This window comes from Epinephelus moara, chromosome 18 (assembly GCF_006386435.1).
Source record: "Epinephelus moara isolate mb chromosome 18, YSFRI_EMoa_1.0, whole genome shotgun sequence".
NCBI lineage: Eukaryota > Metazoa > Chordata > Actinopteri > Perciformes > Serranidae > Epinephelus > Epinephelus moara.
The window spans coordinates 10,017,035-10,032,915 of NC_065523.1; positions in this window are offsets into that span (position 1 = coordinate 10,017,035).

Genomic DNA, 15,881 nt, shown 5'->3' on the forward strand with positions numbered 1-15,881 from the left:
TCGCTAGATAGACCTACTCCTGAAAAACTTGTGTCTGCGCAAGGCTTTTTGTCCCTATGAGGCCACCGTCATTTACCTGACGGGAGTGGTGAGCGAGTGAGCCCTGCAATCTAGAATTTGACCACTGATGTCACTGTTTTCAACCCATTTTACACACTGGCCACCATAACTTATTGAAGCAATAGTTCAGACCGAGCGCAGAAGCTGGGCTTTGTGTCAGCTTTTTCATTCATGCCTCACAGTGTGGCTCATTGCCAGCTGTGTGGCAACCAGCTGACCTGTAACATCTCATTATAGTCATGTAGGTGGAGAGCTCCGCCATTAAACTGTTAAAGTTCATGTACTATGTGTTTATTAAGTGGGGATTAGATTTCCACTAAAATCCTTGTTGCCTCGTTACTGCTCATGATTCATTAAAAGCTTCCCCAAAGGCCAGAGCTTTATATCATCATATAAAAGTTTTTGCTATGTGGTCAAGTTCAAGTCTTTATTTGTCATATACACAACAGTTACATTCAGGGGTGTTGTGCTTTTTGTACCGGAACACACGTGATGCGAACATGTGTACATGCACAGTTAAGGTTTGGCTTGTTTTGAAGGTTGTGTATCTACTGTTCCTACAGTGGCGAGTTTAAATACATCAACTGTAACCAGCAGTGTTGGCTCGTTACTCTAAAAATTTAATATATTATTCATTACTTGTCACTCATTTAAAAAGTAATAATATTACTTTATTTATTACTCCCTGGCTACAATAATTGGTTACACCACTCCGTTACACCCCATAAAATTGGTAATTGCGTATCTCCCCAAAACTGAGATGTGTGCCTCTGTGTGAATGTCTAGGTAATCGCCAGTAAGTGTTACCTGAGGGCTTTCTGTTGCCTGTGACTTCCCTAGGCTCTGCCCGAAACATGGGGAGACACTCATGGAGCAACATTCCATCCACCACATATCCAGCCACAAGCTTCATCACTTCTTTGTAGCTGCAGCTGTCCACGATTAAAATCCAGTTTTGGTTGTAAAGCCAGTGCAGGGCCACAGCCAACCTCCGCAGCTGCAAAAGGCTCACCTTTGGTGGGGTGTATTTCCTGGAGCTTCATGTTGCTGTGCTGTTGGTCACAGTAGGTGTTTCAGACCGGAGTTTTGAGGACGTGTTTTTCACAGTGGAAAGATTTTTTGTACGACTACCTGCAGCAACAGTGTTCTTGTCATCTTTCCTCTCAACAAATTCAAAGTAATAGGAATATGTCCAGCCACAAAGGTAAGTATTCCCATCTTCAAAACTAGCTTGCTGCTTTGTGACATGCCTGTGTAGTGCAATGATTACAAAAATGAGTTTGCTGATGTGATGTTGTATTTCAAGTCAGTCATGATGTGATAACAAAAGTAGCATTGTAACGAGTTGTTTGGTTTTGGGATAACTGTAATATTATTAGTGAAATTTTACAGTTACACTACTTGTTACAGGAAAAAGTATTTTTATTACTGTAACGCACTACTAGGAATGCGTCACCGCCCAACACTGACTGTTACTATAAAATGAGCGGACACCTTCATTAGTTAACAGTTAGCAACTATGGACTGAAAAAAAAAATATATAATTTACTGTGCCATTCAAAGGCTACTGCTGGCAGCTACCAGTAGCTTTTAAGGTGGAGTGCTTTCTTGGATGTTATTCAGTTCATAAGCTGATGCCGTTAATAAGTTAAAAACACCTTGAATGTCAATATAACATATATCAATATCATAATAACTTTGACCATTTTTATTGTCTCTCTTGCATGACATACGCTTTAGTGATGTTTGAATCTTCAAGCACATAAAAAAATGCCTAGGAATATCAAAAGGATTTGTAGCTGTGAGTATTCTACTGCCTCATCCAAAGAGTGTCAGAGGATCTCTCTGGTGTGCTTCCATTGTGTGATTACAGTGAAGCAGTTGCAGGCAATGAAATTCTTGTTCGCAAGCTCCCTCCAACAATGCTATAGCAAAATGTACAAAAGACATGCAAGCAAAAGTGAGAATTCAAGGGACATGAAAACACAAAATCGTGCAGAGGTTAAAATAGGAATAATATATAACATATATAATATATTAATTTACATAAGTATCTCTGACTGAGCCTAACACAATTTCTCCCTTAAGCATATCATTCCTTGTACAGATTGGATTAGGTTTTTAAAATCTGACAATTCTGAAAATGGGAAAGAAAAAGAAATTCACGAAAACAGAGCTGCCTTCTGCTACAGAATATTACTAAACTGTCTTTACAGGCACAGTAGATCGAAAATAAGTCCAAAAGAGAGTAGGTTAGTTGAGGTACACTGGGAAAAGGCAGATCTTCAAGCGACCCATTTCACCACAAAACTGCTATTTTCAAGGTCAGAAGTGAACTTTGATGCTTAACTTTTAAGCCAACAGGGGCGAGAAGCCCTAAAGGGCTTTGGATGAAAAAAATCAGGTCAATAGAAGCATCTGAAGGACAACTGAGCAACTCCATATGCTGGTGTGATTGGCAGCTCCAGAAGAATAAAAAAAGAGGACCTGGAGTTGTGATTGTTTAAAATAATTTTTGATGTTTACAGGCTGTCCAGATGTGTTGTAGCCAGGTGAAGTGCTCAGTTTGTCCACAGTGTAAATGCATTAAAGAAACTTTTAAAAGCTCTGTGTGGCTACCATCCTCAGAGAGGTTCATTTTTTTCCACAGATCTCTGAGATTAGCCGTCCTCCTGTCTTCCTCTCTGTGTGCTCTGGTGCAGCCATTAGCTCCTAAATCACTGGAGCTTTTTGTCAGACACAAACGATGTTGTTGTCCTCATACGGATGCAGCTGGCAGCAGGGAGGGGGGGACGGATACGCCATGAACCAGAGACACCAGATTAAGCTCAGGATTAGCTATCGATCCTTCATGCAAACACGCATTTTCTTTTTCTCACTTCTCTCGCTTTATTTCTGCTCGTATTTCACTGCCTCCAGTCTGGTTTCACACTGACATGTCTCAAGAAGAAAACAGAGATAAAGGCAAGTGGAAAGTGAGGACTGATTGTGTTTCCCAGCAGTAATGAAGCCACGTCCCGTCCAATCAGCAGCAGAGATCTGTCTCTCTGAAGGCTGATAAGGAAGGCTGTAATTGAAATTGACCAATGGGCCGTCTGCTGAGTTGAAACACGCCAGGACAGCTCAGACAGTACCATGATGGTGCTTTTTGCCGTTATGTTTTTTGTTCTCAATAGCCACGTGAGGAGCTGGAGAGCTAATGTATCCCAACATACATTGCACAAAAGGCAAGAAAAAGAGAGGGTTTTGTTTATCTCCGTTAATATAGAATTGTTCAACAGGATTTAATGACATTTCATAAAAAGGTAGGCCATGGTCAAAGCAACATCTCTTTAGTTTTTGTTGTGAATTGCAGCCAAGTAAAAAAGGAAAAAAAAGCTAAATTATTTTTCATTCTGTGTTTGTTCTTCTCTGTCCAATACTTTATTCAGATCACTTTGTTTTCAATGATAAATAATTAAAGAGAAGCAGAAGACATAATGAAATCATAATACATAATAGGTGGACACACACTCTGCCAACACTGAAAGTGCTGCTGTCATGACCAGCTCAGAGTGCCATGGCAAATAAAGGTAGAGACACCAAATATGCAGGTAAACTAAATGATTTATTAATAAAAACACAAATTGAATCGAAAAAGAAATGAGATGTGGATGGCAGTAAAGTCAGTGATGTGCAGGTGTTGGTGGGGAAGATGATAAAGGAAGAAACACATGGAGAGAGTCATTCTCTGGGGACTTAGGCCTACCATACTCTAGAAGACTTTCAAAAGACTCTAAAAAGACTAAATTCTCACACCCTCCCACATCTAAAGACTATGTTAGTTTTTAGTCACACACTATAAGATTTTTCAAAGATTTAGGATCATGCAGGTTCACAGTTTGCAAGACTACAACTACATTACTTTTGAGATTATTCTCCATCCTGCTCCTGGTGGAAAACATTATGCAAAACTACAACAATTCTTTTTACATGTCCGCAAAGTCATAGGTCTAGAAACACCAAAGGGCCTCACATGTCAACAGTATTCTTGACAATATGATCCATAAAGACAAACTGTATTTGAGTACAAACTTTATATTTTTGGATTTTGTTGCCTCATATCGCTACCAGCCTCCGTTTGTTAGCTGCGCTGTGGGAATGAGAGACGAACTGTTTCAAAAATGAAGATTTCTCACCAAAGTGCGCTGGTTGGTGGATCAGATACACGTTGAATTAAACTTGGACTCTTGTTCACTTCACAGCTCCACCAGTTTCTCTTCCTTTTCCACATTACAAGAGCACCAAGACTTGTTCAAATTCTTGCGCCTCCCCAGAGACCCTCCATGTTTATTGTCAACCCAGTTTGCTGCTTCTTCTTTCATGCTGGAGAGAGTGCAGCTATTGGTTGTTAACAGTGTTCACGATGAACCTCACTGTTTGCATGAGCCAAGACTTAAAACTGATGACAATATTCAAAATGTTTGATTTTGTCAGAGCATCAAGACAGGATAAAGACTGACTTACTGAGTTTTATGATCACCCTAAACTAAACCATTGAGATCACAGGATTATTCTGGCATTGGGAATTGGTCTGTGACAGTGACATTGCTTGAAAAGTCCTTTGGAGTGAGGCTGGCCTAAAGTGGCAGCTTAGTGAATGGAAGCACTGGGCTCAAGTGCTCCAGGTCAGCCCAAGCGGACGCCCTACTTACCAACCAGTTACATGAAACTGCAAGACTTATGCAAACAAGGCCAAAGGGCCATCACACCACACAGTGTGTCTAGAAAGTCTTTCAGTTTATGGGTAATGAATGAGCCAAAATACATGAGAATGTTTTCATGGAAAGCCTCAGTTTTTCAGTTCGTATGATCAATACCAGTTCAGCCATCCAGCTTTGATAACATGTTGGTGAGGAGTTTCTCAGTCTGCTAAGCTTAGTCTGTTGGCTGTGATCAGTCCGGGCATCAGAGATTGTTGCAGGATGCAAATGATACTTTCTGCATCTGCGAGGGTCCATGTGACGTAAATTTCATTATCTGCCCATGTCTGCTGTGCTCGCAGCCCAAAATTTATGCAGGCTGTAGGCGTTGATACCTTTGAACAGAGCAAAGATAAATGTTTCCCCCCGTTTCCAGCCTTTATGCTAAGCTAAGATAATCAGCTGCTGGCTCCAGCTTCATATTTAACATGCAGATGTTTGAGTGGTATCAACTCTTGAAGTAAAGTGAATATACTTCTTTCCCAAATAATGAAATATTCCTTAAGACAAGATCCCAACTGACCCAAGATTTGGAACTAATTTGACTGGGGTCTCAGATCAGGTCCTGGTTCATCAGTGAGAACTCTACAGTGAAGAAACTGCCCCCCATGCTTTTACTTTTATCCACAACCTGACAGTAGTTGTATTTCAGTACCTATCCAATTACCAGTGACTATGTCTACATGCACAAAATATTCCGGAGTTTGTGCTTACTCCGAAAAAGACAATACGTCTACTAAGCTGTTTTGCATGGCTAATGAAAAGGAATATTCCACTAACACTCGCTTTCATATGCAGCCGTGCATACTCCAATTAACATGCCCATATATATATTTTTTTTAATCATTGAAAATATGGAAAATTAATATGACCATCACTTGTGCCAGGCTGTTTTCAAAGTTTCCCATGGGTGGTAGACTTGTTCATCTGTGCGAACACATCCTCCCTCCATTATTCCTTCAACCACCTTCTTGAAAAGGTCGGCGTTATGATACTTGTGCATATCCAAATACCTGGTAATATCCTAGCCTTTCGTAATGTTTAAAAATGAGTGTGTTTCTTCTTCAGACTAGAAAAGAATATAGAATATATCTTTATTGTCCACCAGGGCTCAAACTGCTAAAGAGAGGATGGGAGCTTTCTGCCAAGATATTCCTCGCTTTCTTCCTCATCTTTTGTCCAAATGAGTATGCATGTAAACACATCCATTTTCCAAACCTGATAACCACTGAATACCAACTTTATTTTTATGAAATCCTGCTGCAGAGGGATCTGAATAATAGTCTAAACAGAACTTCTGGTTGAAGGCAGAAAAAAACAAAGGCAGAAAAAAAAAATCATGGACTGTCTGTCTCCCTTTACCTGCCAGCTGAGGGACCGGCCTCGTCCACGTCAAACAGCAGAGAGGTGAACGCCGACAGACTGTGAATAAAACATCGACTCGGCGAGCAGCACAGACGCATACGCACTCCACCTTCAGCCTGTTTTCCCAAGGTGGGGATTTATGGTGCATCTCCTCCTTTTCACATCCCCCTGACACTTTCATTACAAAGTAAAATATCACAGAAATTGGACATTTCCTTCTCCTGGAGATCAGGTAGGAAAGAGTGAGGTGAGGGAGACAGGTGAGCTTTTCAATAACAAGGTCCACCTCAACGCCTGACTAATCCTGACACATGACAGAGGGGCTCTCAGAAAAGAAGGATGGCCTGACTTCTTGCCGGGGTCCCCGGTGGGGTGCTTTGATTCTGAATTGGACGAAACCTGCGGCCGTTAATGGTCCCTGTGAATTTAAATTGAAGCTCAAAGGATTAGAAACAAGCTGAGACTTTCTCCAGTCCAGTTTCTCATGAATGCTGCAGAGACTTTCAGGGTTTGACTGATGCTTTAACATTGATACCAAACATGTTTCTACCCCAAGACACAACATTTATAATCTATGAGAAAGTGTACAGATTATTAAGGCCACCTTCACCAACTACAATATTAAAGTACAATAATGTATCAGTAATAATCCAGTAATATAATCTATAGCATTCTGAAATGGGCCATTCTGCAAGTAATTGTACCTTTGGTAATTGGTATATTTTGTTGCCATTCCTTCTCTGCTTTAAACAAGTACATTTCTTAACGCCTGACTGTTACCTGTAACAGAGTATCTCCACACTGTGGTACCTCTACTTTAAAGTAAAAGTAATCTGAATACTTCTTACATTGCTGACACTTAAAATACATATGGCATATGAGTACTGCATTAGACTGCATTAGATCTGAAGTCGGTTGGTTCACCACTTTGGTCCAGAGTAAAATACCTCAAAAACTACTGGAACCCACTCTAACATGTGCAGCATAGCTAACAGAAAAGTCAGGAAGATGACAATCCAACACTCATACAATTCTGCGACACGTCCAGCCCTAATATAAGAAAGCAAAACATTTATCTGAACAGGAATGGTGGTGCGTTGAACAACCTGTTGTGTTACGCAGACGCACTGCCTTTTAATACAGCAGGGTTTAATTCAGTTCAACTCAATTCAATTCAATTCAATTCAAAGGGGTTTTATTGGCATGGGAAAAAGCTAGTATGAAATAAAAACAAAAAATGTATGTACAAAGATTTACTTGACATTTATTTATATACACATTGCTGCTGATTGGGTGACACCTCTGACACACCCACTAAACAAGAGGAAACATACCTCAAAGCCTGTTGCACACTGTTGCACACAGTTTTGAGGAAATATGTTGCTCAACATGGAAAATGTAGCAAAGCAGTGCACATTGTTTTCAAACTGAATGTGCCCCTCACAGGAGGTCCAATCATAGGTGTGCTTTAATACACTAAGCAGCATTGGTAGAGGGAGCATGGATGGATTACTGAAAGGGCCCACTGGGCACAAGCCTAGGGGCCCAAAGTGTCAGAGCCCCCTGTCCTTCACCTGCAGAATGTCACTCACATTAACACAAAACGACCACAAAGAGACACAAAGTGACTACAAACAGCTACATTATCAAAAAGACACAATGTTACTACAAAAGGGGCAAAACAACCAAAAGGATACACACAATTAAAAATCCATGAAATGTTTTCACATAAAAAACAGCTTCACCCATCAAAATAGTTGCCAATTTTTTGTCAGTTGATTAATCAACAAATCGTTTCAGTTGTACTTTTTCATTTTTAAGTTTTGTGGGCAAAAATCTTAATTTGAAAAGTAACTAAAGCTGTCAAATAATTGTAGTAAAGTAAAAAGTACAAAATTTTCCTCTGAAATAAGAAAAGTGCACAAGTAAAATACAAGTTACTTAAATGTGTACTTTACATTCCATCACTGATAGACAATGATTTAATGATGACGACGATGATGATGATGATGATGATGATGATGATGATGATGATGATACAATGAATAGACAGATTTTCCCCTCTATCATATATCAAAGACAACACAGTGTTGTGTTTTAACATTGTCTCAGTGCCCAAATCAAACATAATTACAAAGAGATGGTGTGGAGTTTTTGATGCAAAGACACATAAGTTTAAAAATGTTGAGGTCACACATGAAGGTGAAGATGTCTTTTGTCCTGTCCTGACTCCCTTTGGGTGAGCCTGTGACTCTGCAGAGCCCTGGGAACAAAGAGAGAGATTGAAGGGAGAGCAGAAGGGCGATCTATCTGCTTTCCTGTTCCTGCTGTCTGTCCCTCGTCTGTCACTTTCTCCCTCTCCCCACAGCTGCAACCATCAATCACATCTGCCTCCACTGTAATGGCCGACTTTCTGTGTGCGCCAAGTGGAGACTGCAGATTTACAATTTTAGCCTTGCTGTCCAAGACTCTTTCTCTCTTTAACACGCAGCAGGCATGCACGCTCACACGCACGCACACACACATTTGTCTTTCTACACTTGTGAGGACCCACTCGAACACGATGCATTCTCTAGCCCCTTAAACTTACCTTAACCATCACAACTAAATGCAGCCCCTCAACCAAATATTTTTCTAACCTGAAGCTTCAAACCACATCTGAACACTTCAACAGACCTTTGAAGGTCTGTCCCAAAATGAGGACTGGCCAAAATTTACTTTCCCAAAATGTTCTCACTCTTAAGGTCAAAACTCAAATTGGTCCCCCTAAAGTTAGATTTACAAGTAGATATACACACAGAGAGACGTGTATGTGATCTGAAAATCACCTCTTACACATTTTTTAATACACGTTTTGCAGTACCACTGCAGGAAACAGAAATTTCAAGAAGGCAAAGCAAGTTTCATGAAAATCAGTCCAGCACTGAAATATCCTGCTGTGAAACACCACGTTGGACAAATGGATTGACATTCATGGTTGGCCCGAGACAAATAGATACTGTAATACATACAGTATGTTAACTAACTGTACTAACTGTAAACTACATGTATCTGCATTCCAACCACACTAATGTATAAGAAGAGCTTGCAGGGGTTGTGTTATATTGCTTAAACACTGAGTGAGAATTCTGTTACCTTTTTGTCTTAATACCGAGGTACGAGTACTTTCACTTTTAATACTTTGAGTACATTTTGCTGAAAATACTTGAGTATTGTTACTTAAGTGGGATATTAAATCCAGGACTTTCATTTGGACTTCTATAGCTTGGTATTGCTACTTTTACTTTAAAGGTTCTAAATAGTCTTTGCTCTACTGAGGTAGTGTGTTTTCCCCGGCCTGCTCTCACCAAAAAAAAAAAAAAACAGCCAGTGGATTATAGACCCTTTTTACTGTCAGTAAACAGTGTGATGTTTTTGGTGGGCGGGGCTTAGCTGGAGGCAAAGCAGTTCTTTGCAGACAATGGAAAAAGATGATGTGAGTGGTGCATTCAGAAAAACTCATTTTGAGTGTTGGAGTGCACTCTGGCACAAACTGGACCGTTCTTAAATTCGGAGCACTGACGGAATGTAACCTTTGGCTATCCAGAGCGCCGCACTCTTGGAGCGGCAGAGTGCACTCTGGGCACTCTGTCTGGGGAGACGGAGCGGCAGAGCACTGAGCGGAGTGAATGTGTGATTCACTTAACTGTTTGTTAATTCATGTAGAAATATAATGCTCCATTCATTTGACCAAGACTGAATTTACGAATGCACCATGTCAGGTCGGTCACTCTCCATGACTGCAAGTGTTACTTGAAAAGGTAAACAATGACCGCTGGGACCAGACTGGTCGACCCGTATGCTCTCACTCAGTGGAGGGATGATTTGACAGGACTGCTGAAGGTGGGATGGCCAGGTTTGTGGTTGATTACTATGCCAATCTTTCCTCCAGTTTGTTTTGCTATCAAAGCTAATGTTAGCTAATGCGCTAAAAGTGTTAAGGAGAAATCCAATATTCTTCTTTAAACCTCCCCAATTTCTGATTAGGTGGTTATGATAATAATGTGACTCATCCCATCATACTCATAAATACTTTTTTCCTAACCTGATATGACGTGAGCATTTTTGATGATTGCTTCTGTCCACTCCTTTTGTCTTTTCACATTTAAACATAGTTATCTTCATTTTTGTTGACAGGCAGTAACGGCTGGTATGTGATAAAATTCAAGTTTTGAGCCATGACTCGTTTTATAATGACCCCCAAGACAACATTTTAAGACTCCTATATAGCCTACAGCCCTGTGGTGGCCAGTCGTACTTTGCCGCTAGCCAATAAAATGTCGTCTTTGTGACGTCGGCCCTAAAAGGGTCTATTACAGCCCATACTCACATATATTGTAAGACAGCACCCTCTAGAGGCTGTTTTAATTATCATGGGAAGTAAGGGAGTAAGTGAAGTGATGTCATATATTAAACAAGCCCCAGTAAAAGCACCAGGCTTTGAAGCCAGTTTTACATAGTGGCCAGAAGTGGAATTACAAAGATCCAGTCTGTCACGTGATGCCACAAGGCCCAAAAAGACTTTTTCCCATCGACTTTCATTGGTTAAGAGATGTCTATATTTTTGAGCATCACTACCCCCAAGAAATGACTTGTTTCCCTATGGGAATTTGATTAATTTGGTCTGATAACACTTTAAAAGTCTAGAAGAGCTGCATATTTAAATCATTTTGCCCCCATTCAAGTTAACAGAGCACTAAATCGGAAGTTAGCTGCTTTGCCAAGCTCGGCCGTGCTTGGCCAACATAAGTCTTCTTGGTATATGGGCCGAAATGGGCCCCACAGTGCGGAAAATATGTGTAATTTTATGGCACTAATATTAAGCTTTTTTGGCTTCATGTGCCACTGAGCAATTTTCTTAGGAATGAACAGGGGCCCACCTCCAGCGCTGTATTGAGGTACCTCCTGACTCCCTACAGAGCTGTCAGGAGATGGTGGATTTGTCAAACAAGCACAGGACTTTCACTCAGAAAACCAGTGTTCTTGGCCTGAGGTCAGCATTGACTTGACAACATATCGTAGCATGCCACTATGTATAGCATACTATGCTAGTGACGTATGTGACGTGACGTGTGTGACATATGTGATGTATGACACTTGACATACCTGATGTTAGGTTAGTAAAAACAGCCCTTACTAAGAGTACTACCATGATGCATTTTTGTAAACCTAACCACCTAATGTTGCCTAAATCTAATGACAAAGTTTTATAACATAACAGTGACTGCTCCTTAAGGTTAGGGACGTGTTAGAATTGCAAATGTCAGGATGGTATTATATGTCTTTTTGGAAGTGAAAAGTGAAAATTGACCTGTTCTGTCAATTAGGTATGAGAGATCGTCGGGTGTTCCAGTTCTCGGTCCTCAGAACTTAAAAAGTACTCTAGCCCTGAAAAAGTACATTATCTGTAAATATAAATATTGAGCTCCACCACAAAAATACAGTACAAAGTGTTACTACGAATGTGAAGTTTAAGAGGTCACTACTAATCATATTTCACATTGTGCTGGTTTACAGCTCTTATCTGACTCAGCTGTCTAAATGCTGTTGTAATTAAAAATGAATGTTCTTTTTCTCCGCAGTCTCCTTGTTTTGACCATCATCTCTAAAGCGTTAACACCCTCTGTTTTACTCTACTATAGATTTCACGCTCATGTGCCTCCATCTATTTCTTCATCCATGCTGCTGACTGATGGATCCTTCCTGTCATTCATCTCTCTTGTCATTTTCCTTCTTCTCCTCATGTTTTTCTCTATTTGTCTCCCTTGAAAAAACACTTTTATTTAGCCTATCTAAAATGTAAGTTTCCATAAGATCCAGATTTTTTCCTACTGCTGGATATACCTTAACAACCTTCAGATGATTTGAAGAACAGTGTAAGTAATCAATAGTCATTACAATAAAAATAGCAACAACAACTTTAAAAGCAGATGGATTTGGTGCTCCTGAAAGCAGACATTTGCAGCTGAAACACTCTGCAGATAGCAAGTCAAAGCATTAATTACCATTCACTTTGATTTCAAATAAAAAGAGACACTACTGTCTTGTATCTCAATTTTCTGTTTGATATGTGCGTTCCTGACAGAGGGTACCTAATCTAAACTTGAAATAAGATTCAATCATGGAAAAACACACACACACACACACACACACACACACACACACACACACACACACACAATTAAAATTAAAACTGAAATTCACTGAAGCTGCTTGTTGAAAATATTTTCAAATCAGAACAGAAAAATTTAATTCAAATGTATGCGTATACATTACATGAACAAAATATTGTAACTACTTCTGTGTCTTTCTCTCTACCACCCTTTAATTCTGTATTACTCCCTTTGTGTTTCCATCTTGTTTTGTTTATCCTACACAAAATAAAAGAGGGTAAAGATGGAAAGATAAGGTGAAACAGAGTGAAAGGGGGACATGAAAGTGAATTTTTCTGCTCATATTGGTTTACATTAACTTTAGTAAATGTTGAGAATTTAGTATCTGAATCTAAGTATCTAATCTGAGTATTATAAAGCTCTGAATACTTTTTCCACTGCTGTCATTTCAAGCAGACCCATATCTACGGAGAGTTTCCAGCTCACTGAATACAGCTCATCTGTATCCCATGAAAGCAGGAGCAGGTGTGAAATTAAATTATGACTTCGGTGATTTGAAGTACAAGCACGGGCCTGTTGTGCCGCCCTGCTCTCTGAAGGTAGTCTACGTGGCTGGATTGATTGCTGGAGTTACACCGACACCACAGCGCTTGCGTCACTACACAGCCATCTTGCTACGCGGCAGGTTAAAGTGCCAAACTCTACACATCGTGCCCCGGAGCACAAAGACATTACTGAGATGTTTCAAAACAGAGATAAAACCATCTGAAAAAACAGTCATGATCCATTTTGTAAAACACTTGCCCTGCTTAGGCATGAAGGTCCCAACCCAAAGATGAAAAAAAAAAGTAAAAAAAAAAGAAAAAGTAGTAGTTTAAAATGATTGAACAAAATTGGAAATAGAAATGGGATTTAAGGAGCTGCTGGTAAATTGCCCTCTACTGGTCACAACAAAGTACTACAGAAGCTTCTCTTTATGTTTTCATGTCTTTGCTGGCCTGTTGTTGACACTGCATATGTCTAATGTTTGAAGAGGAGATGAAATACTGAACGATATGACTGTGGTTAGTTTGATTTTTACCTGAGGCAAGGTATGACAAAACTTGATACCCATCTAAATTTGCTTGGAAACGGGATAGTATTTCACTTTTTCACCAGTAGGGTACAGCCATCTCTCAACAAGCTAGTTGGCAACATCGCAAGAATGGTTCATCTCTGTTGTTAGTGCATGGAAGTACAGGAAGTCACTTCTTGGTAGTAGCGCCTGACAATGGGACACACGTTACATGGCTGGTGCAGGTCAACATTACTTACTACTTTACCGAAAGAATTGCAGTTTACTCATGTGGATATGCAAAACTGGGAGAGGAGCCATCAAAAAAGTGGTGAGGAGTAAACAGAGCAAAAATTTTGGTTCATGACCAAAGGCGAAGCTAACATCATCAACCAGCCTAACTGTATGTGCACACCAAGAGCTGCAAAATCTGCAAAGCAGCCGAGGTCACTCAAGCAGCACCGTTGTACAAAATATTTTTGGCAGCTCAAGTCACTCAAATCGCTCATGACGTCATACATTCGAACGTTCGATCGTACTTGTCAATTTAAAGGAGCCACAAAGCAGGTTACTGGCTGGAGCACAGCACCTTTGCCATCAACCCAGCCACAAAAGCTAGACGCGGCAGACCACAAAATCGTCACATTCACATGAAACAAGGGAGATTAGCATGCTAGGTGTTATATTAGCATGGATGTATTTGCCCCTAGTTTAAAAAATTCTTTCTCAAAATCAACTCACCAGACAAACCAACTACTCGGGACATGGCTTCCCACGCCTGCTCCTTTTGATTTCGTTCCATATATATAAACAGGCTCGAATCATAAAGGACTCGGTGTCCTTATACATATACATATGAATACTAGGCTATACTGTAGTTGTGTACCATAGAGGATCAGCAACGCAACAAAAGTAGGCTACTGGTCGAGATACAAGTGCCATAGAGAGGAGAGAATGGAACACCATAACCTCCTGTTATTAACTCTGGGGTTCGGGTTGTGTGGGGAGCTCTCTGTGGTGCTGAACGGCTCCTGGCAGGCATATTTCTGCCTTGATGGTGCGCCGCGACCGGCTCTGGGTCAGCTGGGAAAGGCTTGAGGCGCAGCAGGCTCATGGCTTATGTGTTTGCCACTTTCTTTTTCATTTTAACCCACACCATGATCTTTTCCTGACCCTAACCAAGTGGTTTTTGTGCCTAAACCTAACCAGACATTAACCACAGGGCATCATGATGATTTCGGAACAACGGGACTTCGGAACAATGGGTTTAATATGGTCGGAACAATGGGCTGTCAGACCAATGGATTGTCGGACCAATGGGCAGACCCCGTCCAGCTACAGCAGTGATTAGCTTCTCTCTCATTTTGAAGAAGGAACGAATGTGTGGTAGGAACTAAAGTTTCCAAGGTTGTTCTCTGGATTCCACACAAGCGATGGACATCTACTTTTCGATTGGTGGCTGGTCATTTGCAGACGAAATGCATCATAGCTAATTTGCATAAAGTTCACGACTCCCCAACTTTAATCTCTGGTCGCCCAAACGCGGAGGCTTTGCAGCTTTGTAGCTTTTGCAGCCGTGGTCGCCGGTGCCCATTGAAAATGAATTGAATCAGTCGCCTTTGCAGCTTTTGCAGCTCTTGGTGTGCACGCACAGTAACGTTATAAACCTATTCTGTCGCTGAGGAGGAAGAGGCAGTAAGATACGGTGGTGTCTCCATGTCAAGGATAAAAATCTACTATGTACACAGAGATGAGTAAGATTAGATAGGATAAGGTAAGGTAAAGTTCAAGTGGCACTGAAGTCTAGCTGTTCTTCTGATGGTGAGTCAAAGTGTTTGCTCATTTTATCGATACTTTGTAATGCAGAAAATGCCTACATTTGACTCAGTTTCTGGGAGGATGGATGTTGATCATGATATAAGGTAGCCTGTGCATGAAACCACTGGGTTAGGTTAGTTATGTTAGCTGCAAAATGATGAAATTAATCTAAAGTTATTAGCATCTCGTGTTATTGTTGTGGTCTGACAACTTAATTGAAACATAAGTCATGTTCAGGCATCTCTTCTGTTTCACTTTGGCTCCCAACTTCATGGGTAAAGGTCTTACCACTATATTTGGTCTTACTGTCTCTAAAAAGCATAGTCAATTGTTTTTTTTAACATTGTCTCTGGTTCTCTGTATCTCATCAAAACTCTTAAATTCCACTGTATCAACACTTAAGTAGTCTGAGGTACAGTGTTGTGCTCAGTCAGTACCAACTAGCTTGTTGAAAGATGGCTGCGCCCTGCTGGCAAAAGAGTTAAATACTATCCCATTTTCGGGATCAAATCCAATCAAAGTTTGATTGCAGTCACAAAAATTGTATAACTCATTTGTTTACATTTTGATAAGGCTTAAAATTATGCATATTTAAAAGCAGGGCCACTTGAGTGACAGGCTGTCTAAGAGTTCTCACTACAGTCTGTGAGTGAGAACCACCCTTTGCTCCTCCACAGTGCCAGCCTCTCG